General features: G+C 40.4%; 2 protein-coding genes across 5 annotated transcripts in view; one reads left to right on the top strand and one right to left on the bottom strand.

Annotated features, from left to right (window-relative positions):
* Nucleotides 1-16,475, bottom strand: part of C7H7orf50 (chromosome 7 C7orf50 homolog) — a 388,436-nt gene that overhangs the window by 192,055 nt on the left and 179,906 nt on the right. The gene's annotated exons all lie outside the window — the stretch shown is intronic.
* GPR146 (G protein-coupled receptor 146) overlaps nt 1-16,475 on the top strand; it is a 91,842-nt gene that overhangs the window by 62,692 nt on the left and 12,675 nt on the right. The window contains exon 1 of one of the 4 annotated variants that reach the window (XM_007498314.3): nt 863-1,126. The exons of the other annotated variants lie outside the window; for them this stretch is intronic. The gene's annotated coding sequence lies outside the window, so the exon portion shown is untranslated. Of the gene's footprint in view, nt 1-862; nt 1,127-16,475 lie in introns of those variants that run through there. 4 annotated transcript variants of the gene reach the window in all.

Below are 16,475 nucleotides of genomic sequence, written 5' to 3'. Positions count from 1 at the left end.
CTCGAATGGAGCAAAGAGGTCCTGGGGAGGAAGGAGACCCATTCTTTTAACCTTTTTCAAACATCTCATTATCACAATAGTAACACAATTAGAAACCAGTTTTCACATTGCAGAATCAGCTGGCAAAGGCGATCTTTAAACAAAAGAAAGCTAAGGATGGCTCCCAAAATAGCAAGCAAATCCTGGTGTGGGGGAAGAAAGTGGTGGATATGGAAGGCACAAATTCAGGGACTTATTTCCACTTGGGAAAAAAGAACTGTAATATGGAACCATTCAATCTTCCTGATCTAAAAGGAAGGCTCACTAAAATGTGATCTGAATCCCTGAAATAAGAAGAATTATCTAAGGGGAGGGGGGGGGGGGGAAGGAAGCAGGTCTGGAAAGCAACAGAACCAACTGGCTGACTTGAATTTTTTTAATGTAGGCTAGGGCTGAAGAGGATTAAAAAGCAGCCCCCACTCCCTACCCCCCACCCCCATCCAAGTGATGTCCATGGCTTTCTGAGACGTTTCAGATGCCGGGGTGATAAAGTGCTCCATTCAATATAAAGACCATGGGAAATTAATTTTCTTCATTTTCAGCTACCATCCTGTCTGCATATAGGTAGTCATTTTGTCTTACTTAACTTTTACAGCTCCCCCTAACACAATAACACCATTCATTTCAGCCAGAGAAACAAATGGGTGCTTTAAAAAAATACAGATCTAGCAAAAATGTCCCGAAATGGCCACGCGGGCTAGCAGCCTCAGGGCAATGATCAGGCCCCAAGATTAATGCCCCCTCGGACTCCCCCCCCCCCCCCCAGTCTTAATCACTTAGAGATATCACAACTGAGGGCTTGTTTTTGTAATACATTCAGCCAATGAAAGCAGACAGCTAAGGCTTAGAGGATTAAGGGTAGGAGTGTAAGGGAGGGGAAAGGGGGAGTCACGTGTGTACACAGACAGAGTTCAGCCTGCCTAACAAACCTCAGGGCATTGGGCTCCACTCAGCAGGCGTACTTTGGGGTGAGCTGCGATCACCTCTGTGGAGAGGCAAAGACACTGCAGCCAGCTTGGACTGAAATGGAAGCCAGCATGTGCCGTTGGTCTGCGATCAAGTAGAGCCCCGGGGGGGCATTTATTGGGTGAGTGTCCCCCTCCACCCCCAAACCACTTTGTGACTGAGCTTATACTTTGGCTCGCTAAAACTCAGTTGCAAATGTCTTCTACCCAATGGGCTGAACAGAAAGGAACTGATTCTTTCAACCCGCTCTTCCCCTCACACACACACACACACACACACACACACATGTGTCTATAGACACACACACACACAAACTATCTTGGTCTAATGGGCTGTCATTAAGTTTGTTGAAGGGCGACTATACGGTAGCTTTGATCTGAAGGCTATTAACCTGTTCTCCTCTTCATGCCACAGTTGTTAATCTTAACAGCTACTGTTTCTTTGGGAGCTAGTATGGTGATCATGAAAGGCGGCTTCTGGCAGGCTAAGGGCCATTATTGCTGCTAGTTTGTGCCTGGTGTCTCTATCCTTTTATTATTATTTTTTAAACCATGAAATCTTAGAGTATATCTTTCGATGAAGGATGTCAAGTTTATTGGCTTCCTGAAGAGAAAAGGAAGGAATTGTTTCTGAAGAGACAGAGCTAACTTAGTTCAAGAAAAGGTGGCACTCTTTAGCATCTAAAACATACATCTGAGACAGGTATTCAATTTAGTGTTTGATATTCTAAGAGACAATGTTAAATCAGTCATCCTTCACAATTTCCAGTCTAGGTTTCCTGAAGAGTTGTTGGTAGGAAATTAAATTAGCAACCGGGCAGTTATTCTGAGCCTGAAGCAGACAGATCATTAATGGAGATGCACTTAGAAAAGGACTTCTATCTACCTAGAGATGCAAAAATTGATCTTAAGTGAGAGGCCCTAAAATCTACCAATCTTAACAGCTGGATGGGCTAAGAAGGAGCTCCCCTGCCTTATTGTTGGATTCCCTGCAGGTGGACCATGTGAGGAAAAACCCCCAAAGAAAACCAAAAACACAGAACCAAAAACCTCCAGAGGAGTTATGGGTTAGCAGCTCTCATAGTATGTCTAAAGTCATGGACCTGAACCCACCTTTCTGTAGGACTGACATAATTTCAGACTTCAGTTAGAGCCACAGCTAGGAATTCTTGAACCTACACTAAATTAATTTTGGAAGTGGGTTGGGGGTAAAGGTAGGTAGACTCAAGTCAGCTTTCAGTTGGTACAACTGTGCTAGAAAAAGGGGAAGCCTCTCATCTTCTCCTCTACTAGCCCACTGCTATGCTCTTTCTGCCTTTCCAAGGACCTACCTTCTCCCAACCCCCACAGGGAAATGATTTGGCTGTCTTGCAAGAAGCAAGGATGGTGGTCTCTAGATCTCTTGCAGGGGAGAAATAAATTCCCCTTCTGCAGTGTCCAGGACAAAGTAGGCATAACATCCTAGTAATAGCTCTGAGCTCCAAAAGCAGTAGCTCCGATGTCCAATTTTACATTTGCCTTTTAGCACAAAAAGTTCCATGGTATGGCAGAGAAAGGTTCTTAAAAAGAATGTAAATGTTAAATTTAGCAGTGAGCACTGGGTCACAAGCACTTCTGAAGGCTAACAGGAGAAGATGGTAAATTACATCAGTTATTTATGCCAGTAGGCATATTTGTGTTTAGGCTAGAAAGGAAAAATTGATTAGACCAGTTTCATAATTCATGTTTAAGATACTTGCATTATACAAAGGCTATATACGTGGACCACTACCAGCAGAATGACGGTATCACTGACAGTGGGGATACCGCAGGGCCAGTTTCAAATATGTATATCCAAGTGTGTAAAACTCTTCCCAAGGGGAAAAGCTAAGCACTTCTGGAAGCTGCATTTACTCTCTCAGGCCACACGAGTACCATGTGGTACACTCAAGCAGTAATTGGCTAAATGGTCATTTAATTACACCGGCAGACCACTAAACAGTACCCTTGTGGCCTAAGAGAGTTAATGTAGCTTCCCCAAATGCCTGCCTTACCTCAAGGGAGTAATTAATCCACTGAAAGAATCTGGTCCATTCTGCATATCAGAACAAAAAAAAATTTTTTTAACCACTCTTTAATATGATTCTTCCCTGTTTGCTGACTCCCAGAATTCCTTGACATTCAAGCCACGGCTTTTATTCTGCCCATTTCCTTGTCCTATTTGATCCCCCGACAAAGTCATTAGACTGCATTTGTGAAAGCTTGATCACAAGCATAGGATTATATGACTTCACTTTGGGAACAAGCCAAACAAGAAGGCAGCCTAGGAGAGGAAAAGGTAGAATTTTAACTGGTAGGAGGAATCATGTTTCCTTAATCTGAATTGCCAAAATCTGGGACTGATGAAGGCAAAGTTCAGTCCCAGAGGAGTAAATCAGCCTGTGCTGAGGAGTCTACATATAAAAACAAAAACAAAAGTTCAATAACAGAGACGGGAACACAGTGAAATAAGTCAAGTGTCATGTGCATTCACTTTGTATATGCACCCCATTACTCCCTTCTCACCCACACATTCCAAAGTGAGAGTGTCCAAGTGTTTTTCATTTTTTAAATTAACCTAGAGAAATCTAGGGAAACAACTGTTTCTACTGGACCAAATGTGAAAAGTAAAAATAACCTTGCTAGTTCACCCTTCCCAAGGAACCACCAACTCAGTAATATGTTCTGTCTATGAGATTTGACCATCATCATAACCAGCCAAAGATGGCAGACTCACGATGCCACAACAGCTGTTACTAAAGCTTCTGTCTGTTCTCAGCAAGACCCCAGTGAATTTCCTAGGAAGTCAGTCTGAGCTGACCTAAACCTTGAAACCCCCAAAAAGGAGACCTCAGAAGTCAAAGAACAAAGAACCAGGGGAAAAAAGTATTCAGTAAACCATGTCCTGAACGACCAAGGAGTGCTCTCTGCCCAACTGATCAGCAAACAGCTGACTAATTAATTGACCAGGCAAACTCCACAAACTTTGGTTACTCAAGAATCATTATGATTATTTATTTTATAAAGGAGTATAAGCAAGGAGTTCAACAGAAACCGCATGAGACTAAGTCTTTTTAGATGGAAACTCTGCTACAACTTGTATAAGTGAATACAAGCTTCATCTCTCAAGTCTCAGTTCTGTCAAATCTGTAAAATAAAGGGAGTGTGGATAAGATAAACTAAGGGGCCTTTTCCTGCTCTCAGTGTATGAGCCAAGGAACCAGGTGAGTAGAGTTTCAATCTCATTATTCCACAGTTTGGAAATGGGAAAAGCAGAATAACATTAGACTAAAACAATTTAGAAATTTAATGAGTCATATATCATTATACTGAAGGCATTGTATACAAGATGGAAATCAGCACAAGTAAGCATTCTATATTAGGAAGCTGTAGGAAAGTAACAACTTATCAGCCTTTCCAAAGAAGCTGTTTTAGTGATGTATGTTAATTGAGACTGAAGCCTCCACCCATGATTACAAAAGTAAACAAAACTTTAATGGTGACTTGTATTCTTGCTTATTCCAAGACACTTGTTTGAAACGATTTTGGAGTTTATTAGATTATGTTCGTTCCATAAAAATGTCTGAAAAACTTAATTTGCAAAGTATTTTATTTACAATAGCTCCTCTTCTGGCCTAGCATAGTCCTAGTCACTTCAAGGACCCTTAATAAATACTTGGTGCCCGAGTCAATCACCAAGCATTTTAGGCACTTGCAGGGTGCTAGGTACTTTCTAGGCCCTGGATATATAAAGGAAGACTGATTTGGAGTCCATCCTCTGCTTAGTTCAGACTAAACAATTAAGCATCTAGTTTTTGCAAAGAACTATGAATCACAACTTCTTTCCCCCTTAAGAGTGGAAAGCTTACGTGAGACTAGGATTGATTTAACACAGCCAACAAAATTTACTACAATTAATCATATCTAGGAGAAAAATACATTAGAATTCTAGGGCTGGCATGGTTTTTACATTTAAAACCATTCTTTTGTTGGAAGCAAAAAGAGGCAGAGAATTGCCTTTGGGCCTCAAGCTGTTGTTTGCCCATCCCTGAATAAGATTATTTCATCTACTCCCCTTCTATAGATTATTGGACTTGGAATCAGGAAGACAAATTCAAATCCTGCCTCAGACACTTACTAGACAGCTATGTGACCCTAAACAAGTCACTTTATTGCTTGTAGCCTCAGTTTTCTCATCTGAAAATAAGGATAACAATAGCACCTACCTATAAAAGCAGGGGCAGATAAGTAGCTCAGTGGATACAGAGTGAGGCCTGAGACAGGAGGTTCTGGGTTCAAATCTGTCTTCAGATACTTCCTAAGTTTGTGACCCTGGGTAACTCACTTACCTGGTTCTTACCACTCTTCTACCTTAGAATTGATACTTAGTACTAATTCCAAGTCAGAAGGTAAAGGTTAAAAAAAAAAAGAATTGGAATAAAGTGATACGTTCTTTTTATAATACTATCTTGCAGTGTAACAACACATTATCTTTTTCCTTCTTCCTTCTTTCCTTCCTTCCTTTCTTGGGATGACAAGTCTACCTCTACTATCCTCTAAGTGATGATCCCTCTGTTCACTTGACTGAGAAGACTAAAGCCATCTCCATAAGCTCCATCATAGCTGTGGACAATTACTTTTAAATGCACTATAGGCTTTCAAAGAGCCAGAGAACCTAAGTTCAGATCTTGGGTTCTGCCACTTATTACTTGTGATGTTAGGCAAATCATTTAATTTCTTCGATTCTCAGTTTCCTCATCTGTAAAACAAGAAGGGTTAGACTAGTTGTCTTCTAAGATCTTTTTTACCCCTAAGTCTATGTTCCTAAGATCTCTTTTAACCCTAAATCTATGCTCCTGTGATCATCCAGAGAATGACGTGGCCAGCTCTCTTCCTTGCCAAAGCCAAATTGTTCAAAAAAGTCCCTAATTGCAAGCTACTCCATTTTCATCTATCATTCTCTCTCTTCAATCTCTCCCTCTTTTAGCTTTTCCCTCCATTTACTCAGGTCTCAGTAGCTTAAAAACAAACAAAAATCCTTTTTTCTTTGCCTTGATACCTCTTCAAACTATTTGCTCCTTTTTATTGAATGAAAGTGGGACAGCTAGGGGGCTCTGGATAAAGAGTCAGGCCTCGAATTGGGTTCAAATCCCAACCTGGGTTCAAATGCGACTTGACTTAGAACCAATACATAGTATTGATTCTAAGATGGAAGGTAAGGATTAAAAAAAAAAAAGAAGAAGTACACTCTCTACTCTCTGCCTCAACCATACTCACTCACTCACTACTCAACCCCTGCAATCCAATTCCCACTTTACCAGTTAATAAAATTGTTCTCTTAAAGGGTTACCAACAACTGCTTAATTTTAGTTCAACCTCTAAGCCTTCTCTCACTCCTTTTTGACCTTCTTTGTAGCATTTGACACTGATAACCTCATTGGTATTTTCCTCTTTCGTGGCTTCCAAGACTTAGATATCTCTTGGTTCTCCTTCTGCCTATGATTGTTTCTTCTTCCACATTTTTTATTTCAAATTTCTTCTCCAACCTCTATATAAGTATGTTGGGGGCATGTTCAAATCTGATCTCTACCCTTCTGTGTTGCTCCCTAAAAAGGCTATGATTTCATCATTTGAGCCTTGATACTCAACACTGTAGCCATCCTTGATTTTTCTAATTCTTTCATCTCCCACATTCAAAAAGAAATATAGGTAGCTAGATGGTATAGTGAATACTGGGCTGGGAGTCAAGAAAACTCTAGTTCAAATTCAGCCTCACATAAATTATTTAACCTACGTTTGAGTCATTATCCTCAGCTATAAAATGGGAATAATAGTAGCCTCTATCTGCCAGAGTTGTAATGAGGATCAAATGAGATAATATTTTATTATATGTCATATTATATTATATGTTATATTATAATTACATGTTATATATTATTATGTTATAATAATAAAGTACTTAGACTAGTGCTTAGCATACACTATGAAATGTTTTTATTTTTAAATTTTTGTTTGTTTGTTACATTAAAGTTCCCAGATATCTCCCTCTCTCCTCTCACTAGAGAAGGCGTCATTTGACAAAATAAATATCAGTTCTGTCCCTGGAGGTAGACATGCACAAGTTATTCTTCAAACAATATTTCTGTTGCTATGTCTACTGTCTCTCTGGGTTTTGCTTGTTTCACTCTTCATAATTTCATGTAGGTCTTTCCATATTTTTTGTTTAATTAACTTGCCGATCATTTCTTATGGCACAGCAGTATTCCATCACAATCATATTATTATCAGTTCCACACTGGGAAACTCTCATATCTGTCTAGTCTCTCAGGGCTCTACACAGGCCCTTACGACCTCTCATCTGGACTATTACAGCAGTTTTCTCACTGGTCTCCCTACCTTCAATCTTTCTTCTCCAACCCATTCTTCATGTAGCTACCAAAGTACTTCCTAATGCTGCACAAGTCTAACTATGTCATAGCCTTGCTCAGAGGCCTTTAGAGATTCCACATTGCTTCTCTGGGATAAAATAAAACTCCTTAGCTTGATATTTAAGGTTCTCCACAATCTGTTACCAATCCACCTTTCCAGACTTATTATAGAAGCTCTTTACTCCCCATCAATATACTGTTGCCAAGCAGGACAGGTCCTCAGTTTCTTCTGCACATTTGCCTACATCAATTTCCCCTGTCTGGAAAGTTACTCCTTCCTCATTTCTAACTTGAAATTCTGCTCTTCCTCCAAGGTCAGGTTGAAGAGTCATCCTCTGCACAAACCTTCCCTTATTCCACCAACTGAAGTTCATTTCTGCATTCTCAATTTTTCCTCTTATTTTGAAGGGATCTCCTCTTTGACCACCATCATATTCTACCTGGTGTCCTACTGATGTGGGTGAGAGCAGCTCTCATTCAGATAGCACTTTATATAGGGTTCTTAGTGTTCCCTTTTTCCCAGTCCCCATTAGAATTTAGACTCTTCCAGGGCAGGGACTGTTAGATGTCATCCCTATGTTTTCTCCAGAACCTACTAGATAACAGTGCATTGGCCAAGGATATTCTTTAATAAAAGTTGCCTGATTTGAATTGATGACTGTAGACTATGATGAAATAAGCCATCACTGTTTCTCCTGAAACACTAGCCCATGACACAAAGATTACAAGGGGAAGGAAAGCTATTGAAAGCTCTATACAAGTATAAGTGAATTTGAACTTTAGTATTTACTACTTTTAATATTCAGTTTCTCCTTGTTTGCTATACCACTATTCATTCACTTGCCTACCTCACCCCCCAGAGCCCCATCAAATAAATGGAATGTGTATACTTTGCCTTTAACTTGCACTCAGTGCTGCTTCATCACCCCACCTCCTTCCTTCATGCATTTTCTCCCTTTGTTTCAGATGAGTATAAAGTTAAATGGACTAAACTGCCTTCTACCCCATACAATGACCAAAAGTCTAAAAAAAAATTTTTTTTAAACCCTCACCTTCCATCTTAGAATCAATACTGTGTATTGGTTCTAAGGCAGAAGAATAGTAAGGGCTAGGCATTGGGGGTCAGTTGGGGGATGGGTTAAGTGACTTGCCCAGGGTCACACAGCAAGGAGGTGACTAAGGCCAGGTTTGAACTCAGGATCTCCCATCTCTAGGCCTTGCTCTCTATCCACTGAGTCACCCAGCTTCCCCCTTAAAATAAGGTTTAGGAATTAATATGTAGACTTCTAAATTATTAACAGATTTAGCTGGCTTAAGGGCTATATGTAAATTTTATTTTGAACTAAATTCTACATAAAGAAGACATAGCATGTTCTTGCTCTCAAAATGCTTACCTTCTGTCTTAGTATCAATTAAAAAAAAAAACCTTTACCTTCCACATTAGAATCAATACTATGTATTGGTTCTATGATAGAAGAGCAGTAAGGGCTATGCTACCTAGCTGCCCTGGTAGAATGTACTTTCAACCATGATAGTAAAACCTTGCTCAAAAAATGCCTTGAAAGGGAGCTAGGTGGTTCAGTGGATAGAGCATCAGACCTGGAGATGGGATCTGACCTCAGACACTTCCTATCTGTGTGACCCTGAACAAGTCACTTAACCCCCATTGCCTAGCCCTTACGGTCTTCTGCCTTGGAACCAATATTAAGTATTGATTCTAAGATGAAAGGTAAGGTTTTTATTTTCTTTTTCCAAAAATGCCTTGAGATATAAAAAATAAGAGCTATAGCAGAGATCAAGCTAATATCCTTTTTGCACATTTGATCTCTGCTATAGTTGTTGCATAGTACATGCCTTCTGTTATAACTCAGAAAGCCTTTAAGCAGATAGATGACATTCTTATTTTCCAACTATTATAAAGCCAGTTTTTAAAAGAGGGCTTTTTCCTGCTTTCCAGCATGGAAAAACTGACTTGGATAGGGACAGCCATGATCCCATTACACGGAGCAGACAGGAGAAACTCACATCTATAGCACAGACCCTTCTTGATCACCATGAGATGGTGACTTCATTAATGACATCATCTTTTCACCTGCCACTAAGTGCTAAAAGTCTGCTTTCACACTCTGGCCCAAGCATCCTCCAGCAGGGTTCCTTCAAATCAGTGAGCAAAGGCATGGCTTTATTTGTGTTGCTGGTTTGCCTGGAAACCTTTATTCTGATGCTGGTCATTCCTACAGCATGGTTTCTATCCAGCACTCCATTCAACACGCAGGCAGAGTCACTGGCTCAGCCCTCACTTGCTCTATTGATAGGAGACTGTGTAGGGCTGGATGAGGGTTTCCAGGACCATTTCGCCTGGTAGGGATCTTTGCCCTTTAAGGCCGACACCAAAATTTGGAGAGACTTTGGCCCTAAGACTAAGAACTTCTGTTAATAGCAGAAGTAAAATGTTGTTCTGTTTTTCTAAACTATTGTTTCTGCCATTCTCATGAATGAAGACTGCAGTGCCTCTTCACTGTCTGAAAACAGGGGTGACTCAAATCAAATTGTGACCTAGTATCCTGATAATGCCTTTGATGGTCTTAATGTTAATCCCTAATTTTGAGAAATGAGGCCTTAAGGCTTTTTTATTTATTTTTTTTAAACCCTTACCTTCTGTCTTAGAGTCACTACTAAGTATCTGGCAATAAGGCAGAAGAGTGATAAGAGTTAGAGTTAGATAATGTGGGTTAAGTGACTTGCCCTGGGAAACACAACTAGGAAGTATCTGAGGCTATATTTGAACCCAGGATTTCCTGCCTCTAGGCCTGGCTCTCCATCTTAATGCTTTATATTCCTACAAAACAGAACAAATGAAAATAAAGAAGCAGAAGAGGGCAAAGAAATGAAAATTATTATTCAAAGGACAATGGTAGAGTGGGACAACTCATTTTCAGCAGAACTGGTACTTTCCTTACTTTTCCCAATCTGCAAAAGAAAGCTTATTCATTCTGGAAAGAGCCACTCCTGGTCTAGTGGAGTTACCCTCCCTTGCTGCCATCACCAAACCAGCACAAGTAAAGGTACTCCTTGACCACTGACTCAGCATATGGGAAAATCCAAACAAACAAGTAAACTTGTCTCAAAATGTTATGACCAGTGAACCAAAAGGTTATAAAATTTTATACATATATATATATATATATATGATATATAGGGAATAATGAAAAGAAGAAAACAGTGGAATTAGGAGGGATCAGGGAAGACTATGAATAGAAAATGAAATTTTAGTTAGGACTTAGGATTCAGTGACAAATTGTCAAAAGTATCATAGGAGAAGCTGACTGAAAATCATTGAATTTTCTTTAGAAACAGAACTTGGTTCCACAAATGGCCACTCAAACCAAGAGACCTCACAATGAGTATTCAATGAGGTAAACAAATTAAAAATAATAACACCTTACACTTCCATGTAGCCTCTCATCCAAGGAGCTTAAAGTACCCAACAAACATTAATTAGGTATCACCCCACCCTTGTGGAGGCAGATGACTTATTATTATACTCATTTTATAGGGAGGCAGAAAGAGGTTGAATGATTTGCCTAAGGTCACCCTCCTTACAAGTCAGTGGCAAAGCCCAGATTAGAATGCCAGCACTCCACGTTGGCAGATTCTGAGGGTACCACAAATATGGCTGTCAGGTTTTGGTCCTTGATAGGCCTTATTACTCTAAGATACTGGCCTTGTTCTAAGATGCTTCACATCCATCCTCTAAACAACTCAAAATGTTGAAGTTGTTGGGATCCCTGACCCCTCTTCTTGCCACTTGCTCTCATTAAAAGCTTATCACAATTCTCCCGCCCACTGCCCCAAATCACTGTCTTTCTGTGCCTCTGTGTATGTGTGTGTCTCTCTGTCTCTGTCTCTCTGTCTCTCTCTCTCACACACACACACACACACACACACACACATACACACGCACGCATGCATCAGCTGTAGAGAATGAACTAATTTCCATTAAAAATTCAGATTGTGACCCATACCCTCTCATAGGTCAACCTTCATCCCCAGGCTGCTCTCAATAGTCAAAGATTCTTCTGCCCTGCTGCTTAAGCAGCTGCTAAAGGGAGTGACCATTAGACCATTAGCAGCTGCTTAAATAGCAGGATAGGGAGGGAAGCTGTCTGCTAAAAGCCAAGGTGAAGAGAGTTCAGCTGACTGTATACCTAGGACAGATAGAGACAGAGACAGAGAGAGAGAAAGTGCAAATTATATATATAATATACATATATATATATATATATGTATGTGTATATATATTCTCAAAAATGAGGGCATTTTAAAAATTAAGTTAAAAAAAAAGCTCACATTTCTAATAGGCCTAAAAGTTTAAAGAGAAATTTCCTTAAAGCAACCCTATTGAGGCTGGTGAAAAATCATAGGATTAAAGCCAGAAGAATTCTTACTGAGACAGACAGGCAGGTAGGTAGGCAGGCAGGCAGACAGGCAAACAGACAGACAGACACACACACACACATTCAACTGGAGCGATGGTTTCATTGTATCTAACTCTCTGGTAAGGACACTCCCAGTGTAAGTCTGTCATTTATACATAGTCTTGGAAGGTTGTCTACATTCTAGGATCAGAACCCAGAACCCTGAGAAGTTACATGACTTGCTTCGAAGTAATATATTTAGTATGTATCAGATGCAGGCCTTGAACCCAGGGCTTCCTGGCTGTCTCTCCCCCACTGTCATGCTGCATCTCGTTGCATAGGTCTAATTCCCTCATTTCTCAGATCTGGAAAGGTGAGGTGGCTTGGCCCAGATCACACAGGTAATAAATACCAGAGCTAGGACTGGATGCTCACATCTTCTGGTATTCTTGCCATTATCCCATGTGGCCTCCCTTGTCATTATTATTATAGTTAGTATTATATAATAGTCTGTCATAATATGAATAACAGCTAATACTAATATAGCACTTTAAGGCTTGCAAAAAAGATTTAGATATTGTGTGTATGTAGAGAAAAGGAGGGAATATATAATATATAATACAATACATTATACAATACTCTAATTTGAACCCCCACAAAAAATCCTATGAGGTAGTTACTATCATTATCTCCATTTTCCAAGTGAGAAAACTAAAGAAGAGAGATTAAGTGACTTACCTAATGTCATAAAGACCCCTTGTCTTTGATGTGAGAGCAGCAATTTGTACATCTTTTTAAAGGATCAATTTCTATGCCAAGATATCTATTATACTATTTTTTTAGAACCCTTACCTTCTGTCTTAGCATTAATTCTAAAACAGAAGCACAGCAAAGGCTAAGCAATCAGGGTTAAGTGACTTGTCCAGTGTCACACAGCTAGGAAGTATTTGAGGTCATATTTGAACCCTGGCACTCCCAACTCCAGGCATGGCGCTGTACACACTGAGCTACCTAGATGCCCTTTTTATATGGATTTTTCATATATACCTCACATATCTTTAACAGGTTCTCTTCTCTTCATTTATCACTATGTCCTTATTTCTGTGCATTCTTCCTCCAAAGTCAACTTCAAACACTATATCTTTATTCATGACCCATACATGTCACCTGACTTCCCAGGTGAAATAGCACAGCCTGTTCTGTGGCCTTTACAGCCCCTGGAACATTTGTAGGACTTGGTGGTGCAGTGGATAGAGTTAGAATGACCCATCTTCTTATGTTCAAATCTGGCCTCAACCATTTACTGGCTGTGTGACCCTGGGCAAGTCACTTAACCCTGTTGACCATAGTTTCTTCATCTGTAAAATGAGTTGGTGAAGGAAATGGCACACCACTGTAGTATCTTTGCCAAGAAAATCCAAAATGGGACCATGAAGATCAGACATGACTGAAACGACTGAACAACAACAAAATATGATTACTAACAATAATAACAACAGAACCCAATGCCATATTTCCGTGTCTGAGTTTCTGGTTTCGTTTTCATCCTTTGAATGTCTGCCTGCACCCCAATTAGCACTGAAATGTTAGTCACGTTGAAGAAAGGGAAGAGACTTAGAGGTCATTTATTCCAACCCTCTTATTTTACAGATGAGGAGATTGAGGTCCAGAGATACAAAAATCAACTTGTTTAAAGTCAGTAATTCCCAGAACTGCAATTCAAGCCCAGCTCCCCCAACTCCTTCTAAAGGTCATGAGGCGCTTCCGCGTAGTCATTCCCCATGACATTGTGTAAAGCAGGGAAGTAGGAAGACGTGTTACTTCCTTTGGCAGGGGTTGGGGGTGGGGAGAATGATTTGCTGTACTCGCCTGTTGCCCCAACTCTGCATTTCCAGGGGATAGTGAGTACCTTTCAAATCATCATCAAAGGCACATTTTATGAAGTATTAATATAGTAGCTATGGGGCTCTATGCTAAATGTACTCTACAAACTAAAAAAGAAATCTTCTGGCATTAAATAGAAAAACAGCCTAGTGAGCTGCTCAGCCAGGGTGGTGGGGAAACAAGGGTTCCAACATTAATATACAATGTTCCTGTATGCATCTGACTGGATGTTCTTCTAGGCGACGACACCTGAGCTACTTTTCTCTAATTTGACTATGATCCTCCTGGTAATACTTGGGCTTCCTATAATCCCTCTCAGTCCCTAAATCTGAAATGACTGTTAGGGATAAGGAAAGTGTTATCAGGAAGTTCTGACATGAATAAAAAAGGAAGATGAGGAGAAAGAAGAAACTGGATGAATAAGGGCACATTCAATAAAGCTGCTTCCAGGTCTTTGCATGTAGTTCCCAGACAATGTACTTTTCCCTGCTGGGAATATCTCTGGTTATGGTAAAGTCTCCATGGGAGAAGCAGCAGTGTAAGATAGTGCTTAGAGTACTGGACTTGAATTTAAAGCCTGTCTTAGTCATTTACTAGCTGTGGGACCCTGGAAGAGTCCCTGAATCTCTCTCGTTCTCATTTGTTCATTTTTAAATGGGATAATATCAGAGTATTGTGATGGGGATGAAGTGAATAGTTGTATGTAAAATGTTTCACAGACCTATTAAAGCCCTATGTTAATGTGGCTTATTATTTGTGTGTTAGGAGAGTCCATTTCATTGGCCCTAATGGCAAGAGAAATTTTTTCGAGTTTCCTCTTGTGCCATGTATTTCCAGCTATTTGGGTCTCAAAGTGGAGTGTCCTCACTTAGTGAAGGGAACAGGAAGCAAAGGGTTTCCTTTTCTTCCTCTGCGAAGGGTCCCCTCAAGCCAAGGCCTTTTCTTCCTTTCTGGCTCATGTCTCTGTGAAGTGAGCCATGGAGTGCAACAGCAAGCTTCCTTGAGAGGTGTCCATCCCCTCCTACATAATGCCTTTCTGGTCCACCCAGTGCTTAACAATTTCGCCATTCCCAAATCATCTTATATTTACTGCTCTGTGCACATGACGCATCCCCAATGAAATGTAAGCTTTTGGAGACTATGAATAACTTTTGTTCTTTGTCTTTGTATCCCCAAGACCTACTACAGTTTCTCACCCCTAGTAGGGCTGTGACAAATGTCTGTTAAATAGAACTGAATTAGAAGACTATCAACAAGGAATTTTTCCCCAGGTTTCTTTTTCTAGTTAAAAGAGTGATGAAGACAATAAAGGAACTGAAAAAAAAAAACAGAGGAATGGGAAGTTTGGAAATCTAAATGCTTACTCTTAAGATACCCCTCTCTCTTCTCCATTAGGTGGCTTTAACCCACTAAGTTCAGGTGATTATTTCATAAAGACATGCTGGCAGTGAGCTGCCAGGTCACCTGTGTTAATCTTTTATCAGATCAAGAAAGCATTAGTCTCCTGTTTCACTGGTTCAGTGACAGGTATCCTGCCTGGTCAAACCAGATGTAGGCCCTATCACTGATGCAAAATAACAGGGTTGGGGAACTTATTCTGGAGATTAGATTTAACCTCTTGAAAAAAAGCAGGATTTTCCCCTTGACTAAAGCCAGTAATATTTTAGCTATCATCTACAGAATACCTGCATTATAAAGGAAGTGACTCATCTACCCACAGTAGGAAGTTTAATCTAATCACTCTGCTGATCATAATGGGAGAAACTTGCTAAGATGTTACACTTTGCTTTTGGCTCTAATTTCAGGTGCCATCTCAGTATATGGGACTAAAGCAGATTGGATTTAGCCATTTCATTCAGGGTCCCACCCTGCACAGTACTTTTTGTTATTGTTGTAGTCTCTCCATAACCAAGGATGACTATTGTCTTTGTGTGTTTTTGTGCACAAAGACACTTGTGCATGAAGATTTAAGTGGAAAAGTCCATGCACAGAGACAGTCCCACTCTCTTGGCCTTGGAAGCCTGGGTCCAGTGGCACAAAAGGTGCCTGGAGACTTCCTCAGCTGCACTGGCTGGCTGTGTTGTCTTTTGTGCTCCAATACGCCCTAAGCACTCCACAGCGCTTTGCTGCGTCGCCATCTCAGCCGTTGAACCTTCTTATTGGTTTCTTCCTCCTGTTCCACCGAAGCAGTCTTCACATGCTGGGTGAGCAAAGCCTTAGTTCACCAGGGGTCGATTACTACCCGATGGCTACTCTCATAAGGTTTAGCCGGCCTGTCGGAGCCGTTGCCCGGGGTGTGGCCACTACCACATGCTAGCAGCTACTGGGAGCCACAAGTAAGAGCTGGGTGTCAGGTGGGGGTCAGAGGCTGGAGAGCTGCCCTAGAAGGGCACTACAAGCCCTCCATACCAGAGATACTACCCCTCCCTGAGCACCCCATACACCCTATCTTCACTGATAATATCATCATCAATCTTTCTCCTTGCTTGAACTTTCTTTATAGGGTACTTTTTCATTTTCTTGTTTATTATCATACAAAACACATTGTGGGGGTATATCTGTAATTAATTAAACTGATATTAATATACCAGTGCTCCCTAAGGAACCTATACTAAAGAGCAAAAGAAAAAAATTTGTTTCGACTTTATATTTCAGACCCCTGCTTCTTGATTCTCCACTAGGCTATTGATCCCTTAGAATCAAACACTGATACTTTGAAAAGA

This window comes from Monodelphis domestica, chromosome 7, assembly GCF_027887165.1.
Source record: "Monodelphis domestica isolate mMonDom1 chromosome 7, mMonDom1.pri, whole genome shotgun sequence".
In the NCBI taxonomy this organism is placed as follows: domain Eukaryota; kingdom Metazoa; phylum Chordata; class Mammalia; order Didelphimorphia; family Didelphidae; genus Monodelphis; species Monodelphis domestica.
The sequence above is the reverse complement of the archived record's forward strand: the minus strand, read 5'-3'. Positions and strand labels throughout refer to the sequence as shown.